The 5,414-nt window shown below is 45.7% G+C and overlaps 1 protein-coding gene across 1 annotated transcript in view; it reads left to right on the top strand.

Annotated features, from left to right (window-relative positions):
- Nucleotides 1-5,414, top strand: part of T265_01918 (hypothetical protein) — a gene marked incomplete at both ends in the record, with an annotated part of 15,771 nt that overhangs the window by 7,265 nt on the left and 3,092 nt on the right. The gene's annotated exons all lie outside the window — the stretch shown is intronic.

The following is a 5,414-nucleotide window of genomic DNA, read 5'->3' as shown; positions in this document are numbered from 1 at the left end:
GTGTCGGCGAATCCGTAACGAGGCAGTTAGAAAGCGTGTTTTCGGTTGTGTAACGGGTACTTCCATTGAAGAATGTGTCCAGCACCAGAAGCTGCGTTGGTTGGGACATGTTTTACGCATGCCGAACCATCGTTTGCCGAAGAGAGTACTGTTTTCCATGCCCAATTCGGAGTGGCGTAAACAGAGGGGTGGCCAACCCATGACCTGGCAGAGGAGTATGAAGGAGATCACGAAACGCTTGGGTGCTGTCGGTGCTACTTGCCTTCCAGGATGCGGACCGCGTGATCCTCACTGTGCCTGGTTGGAGACACTACAAGATATGGCTGCCAACCGATGTCAGTGGCGTTCTTGTTGTCAGTTTCTATCCAGATCGCCTGAGTGAGTGTCTGAAGGTATAGACACCTCGGAGTGATTGTGTTAAGCTAGCACTAAGTCCCTCCCCCGTCCACCTTTACTCTTTTCTTTGCAATAAGGCTTTCAAATAAGTCATGGTTGTACGACAGTGAAGCATCGGTGTTAAACACTGATGTCATGCTGTCGATGATGGTGATGATGAGTAATCAGGGAACATCAAAATTTTGGGGTGCCTGTATGAATGAGTGCTTAACACAGGACAAAGGCCCAAATAACTCCTTCCTATCCTAACCAGTGTAGTCTATGAAGCGTGATTAATTCAAATGTTGGAGGAGCGTTCTTCTCAAGACCATCTGGCGTACCTCAGCACTGTTAATACGGTGTTTCCACCAGATCTGACCAACGCTTCGGAGACACTGGTGGTCAAACACATCCTTTGAATTTTCTCTGTGAATAGACGTCACGTCTCTGATCCATAAAGCAGTATGGATCGCACGGAAACCCCTGACAGATGAACTGTCGTCACGTCGGCGCCATAGGTGTCGGAGTTTAGCAAAAGCTGCCATGGCCTTTCCGGTTCAAGAAGTAATCTGATCTCCAGCCAGTCCACCGGAACTTATACAGCTGCCCAGGTAAACAGATTTATCTACCACATCGACTGCAAGCATGAGGTTTGGGTTTGGTCCAACGCAGTCTTGTAGAATCACTTCATATTTCACGGGTGTGAAGCGCATACCAACCCGTGCGACAGAGTTATTTAGGTTATTCAAAATCCTCGGAATTCGGGTAAGATCTGATCCGAAGAGAGCTGTTCAAGAATTTTCCTCAGGGTGAAGCTATGGTTGGTGCATCCTCGATTAAGGTGAAACTCAGCTTGATTCTCACGAATCTCTCTCCCGGTAATCGATCAGCCTGTGCAAAATAATGCCAGAGAGCATCTTAGGTGCGACGGATACCAGGCTGATACCCCTGAAACGCTGGTTTTCACATGAAGTTCTTCCGCCCTTTTTGAAAATTGGGATGACGGTTGAGGAGCTTCATTCGGCTGGTATTCGGTTTTCGTTTCAAATCTTTTGTATAATGGTGGTTAGACTACTCACCAGGACCCCGCCACCTTTGAAGAGCGTGGGGTGTAGACCATCCTCACCAGGTGCCTTGTCGCGCTTCAGGATTGAAATCTCACACTGGATTTCGATTGCTGATAGTGGGTTAATGTCAACCTTTCATTCGGGCCCGCTTGGTTACTCCAGCGATTGTGTTGAAGGAGAAAAGCTGGACTGTTCTCTGAAGTGTTTGGCCCACCTCCCAAGACAGATAGAGCACGTGGGAGTTTGTTGTGATCCGTAGTTCAGTAACGCTTGAGGGAGGAAATGTGTTCGTTTATTAACGAAGCTACCGGCGCTTCCAAGCTCACGATCCATTGTTGCGTTTCGGCTTGGGGGTCCGGCCGAGAAATTGCAGGTGGCCAGTTAAATTACTGCTGAAAGTGTTAAACCCAACGACTCAGGAGGTCTTTTTTGGAGATAAGGGCCTCTTTGGATCTGTTGCGCGCATCGGTTGGATAGTTCGCACACACACTCAGAGTTTCTCTTTTCCACCGATTTCTCAGTTATCCGGGCTCCCCAAACTATGAATAAACCTCACTAGCGGGAAGTTGGTTGTTCGTTAATCGTATCTGTTTGCATCCCAACCGACTGCAGTTCTACTGCCATCCAATATAGTTTCTATGGTACCTTGGTTGCCATTTTACGACAGGCCGAAGACAGATATTGATTTGGTTTTCCGAGCCTTATCGTAAGATGTCTCGAGCACCAAAATCTCTGGTGATTGGTTCTGTATTTTGAAAACTGTTTGCCGAAGCGAGTGATTTCTACTTACCCAATTCGGAGTGGCTCAAGCAGAAAAATGGCCAGCTTCTGACCGGTCGGAGGGGTTTGAAAGTAATTTTAAAAAGTTTGGGTACTTCCTGTGCGTCTTCCGTGTGCTCCCCAGTGTGCATGACTGGGGACGTCGTAGTGTCTTTGGTAATCGATTTGAATGGAGGTGTAGGCACTTCAGCGTGATTGTGGCAGGCTAGCACTAGGATTCTACCATGCACTTGTATCTCTCCTCACGGTAGGGCCTTCAAATAACTTATACTTGTACGGTGGCGAAGTATGGTGATGATGTCCACACATCTGCTCCACTGTGTTTCATTCTGAATCGTTCTTCCTTTGCCAAGATTTTCTGAACCGAAAACTTTCCTGTAAGTTCTGAGCGCGCAGACCGTTCATGCAGGAATCCTCCCGGAAACTTTCAGCAAATCATCGTGCATACGTGAAAGAAACTTGCACAGACTTCCTTTTGCGGCATTGACCCTCATTCTGTTCGTTTTCGACGCATTTTTGTACGACAACTCGTGCTGGAAAATCCCTGACACTGCATAGCCTGTAGTTGTGAAGACCCCCTTACATATGAGGGGAGACATAAAAAGCTTGAAGTTATCGTAATTGTCTCTTTTTGATGGAGTTCTCTTAGAACAAACTGGATTTATCCGGGACTGGAGAACTGGAGTGCCAGGCGTTTTTTTCAGCCTCAGTTAATGATATTACTTCTATACCTCTCCGGGTTCCTTAGTGTCCATTTCTTTAGTGTCTTCCATGATGCATTAGATCAAGTTATTTAAGAAGTTATTGTATTATCTTGCCTTAATTTTCATCATTTTGTTCTATATTATCCGTAAATGTGTCTATAAAACGAGGAATAGGGTATCAGTAATCAAATTTCACAAAGCGAATCCGAAAACCAACACTTTCCAACCCTATCCTATGCTGCCCCAACCACAAACAGTCATGGTACGAAATTCCGATAGATTCATGCTTTTGTATAACTGTATACGGCCGCTTCTTTTGGGTACATCAGGTGCGAAACCTGTTGAACCACATTGTCATTTCGGTTTGTCCTATCTAGTGTTCAAGGACGTACTGCGATTACCAAAAAATTCGCAGCCACTATTGATCAGAGCTTGTCACCTAATGGGCGACGCAGCGGATATCTGTTTTATGCTGTTTGTTTCTGACGTCAAGCAGCCAGCTGTTCCCGACTATGGTTTGATCCCGTAAAATTTCCGGAGGAAAGAGCTGTTGGAAGATCACCAACTGGGAAAGTAGATTTCCGCTCTGTTCAGGTAAATGTAGGCGGCCTTGTGTTACGAATGATCCACGGAGCACCGTAAATGGTAGTTTTAGTTACCTGTCAGTTGGTGTAAGTTGGACGTTGATTTTTTATTTTCGCCTAACTTCCGTGATATCCGTCCCAACCTAGACGGCGCGGTGCATTTACGATTGTTCCTGTTGTCGTTGGATCGTTGTCCCCCGCCCGGGAAGCCGTGTACGGAAGAATCCTTGCGCCCTATTTGCTGAACCCAGAGAATTTGTTTGTGATCTCTTCTGACTTTTGCCACTGGGGTGAGCCTACACTTACGTTTGAATTTGTCCGTTCTCTGTCACTGTTATTTGCCAAAATATTTTCTAACCGGATTTGAAACGTGCATTCCCTTTTTTGATAGTGCCAGCGGCACTTCAGTGTCTCCGTGGAATCGCTTTGACTTGGAGCAACAGCTGCCTGACTCTACCCTGGTTATGCCACCGAAGCCACATAACAGAACCACACTCAAACGTTATTTAGCAAGCATTAACTGATACTCTCTTTTAGGACTAGGTTCTCATTACAATGGGAGTATCGCAATACCTAACTATCACTTTCATATCAAGGGCTGGTATACCTTTCCTTGGATGGTGATCAAAGTTACGGTTACCTGTAGATACGGGGATGCTGAAATGGATGGTAGTCTTTGAACGGAAGGACATTGGGCTGAGCAAGCAAAATCGTGGTTGCAGACGCGTTACGAATTCCGACAGCAGGAAGTTCTGTGCGCGGAAGCGAGCTAAAAAATCGGGACTTTTATGTACCGTGATATTTGAATGAAGCCCTACGACAATCAACGAAGCAAACACAAGGCAGGTTAACTGTTAACTGTTAATCGGGCGCAGACAGTTTTCGTATTTCTTTAGCATAGAAAGAATCGGATAACGATACGTTATCTGGTTCCTGACTTGAGTTCAATGGATGGTAAAGGCTTTACATGGCAGTAGCAATCCGGCCGCAAGAATCCCATCAGGTTCTTTCACATCCGATCGCTCCCTGAGTACTGATCGGTTTCTTTTACAAAACCATTGCCGTTTTGAATATTTTATCATCATGATGATTTCATTACTGACACTTGTAGGACGTCGCTTCCAGTATACACATTATGACCAACAGAAAGGAGCAATATGGCAATCAATACAGGCCCTGGATGAGGAAGTGAGTTGTTAGCATCATTCTTCATATGTATGCTCTAGTTTGAGTGTTTGCTTTGGAACAGTCGTCAACCAAATGATGTTTTCGACATGGAGACGAAATAGGCACCCCTCCCAAGTGAGGACTTCTACTGGGAGGCGCAGGATTTTAGCTTTTTTCCCGCAACCGCATTTCCCTGCATCGATAACATAAAAGTTAGTCAGGGGATCTTCAATAGAAACTGGCACATCCCATGGAGCACAAGGTGAGAATTTCACCATGCCCATGGGTTTTAATAAGGGTTCTCAACCTAATTTTAATGCTGGTGTTAAACAGGTTTGTTTGTCCTCTGCTTTTGGCATCCTGATGAGGACACACCTGGCCCTAAGTAACCATAACCCCCACGGTTGGAGTCCAAACTAACCAATGAATGCACGGTTTGTATGAACAGATACGCACCTTTTACTCATCTCCAACCCCGTCCGGTCGGAGGTCTAAATATAAAAATACCAATTAACGGATTTTTAACAGGCGTCTTGGATCGTTCAGCTGTAGCACCCTTTCGGTGCATAGCTGCCATGCCACACGAAAGAGGCACGATGGCTAGGATACTACCAGGTTGGACAAGCCTAGACAGGGGAATCATCATCATCATCGTCATCAAGGACAGCTACATCAGTGTTGCCACTGATGCTTCACTGCCGTACAACCATAAGGTTTGTCTAGTTATATATATATAT

This window comes from Opisthorchis viverrini (genome assembly GCF_000715545.1).
Source record: "Opisthorchis viverrini unplaced genomic scaffold opera_v5_21, whole genome shotgun sequence".
NCBI lineage: Eukaryota > Metazoa > Platyhelminthes > Trematoda > Opisthorchiida > Opisthorchiidae > Opisthorchis > Opisthorchis viverrini.
This window is presented reverse-complemented; position numbering and strand designations above follow the sequence as displayed.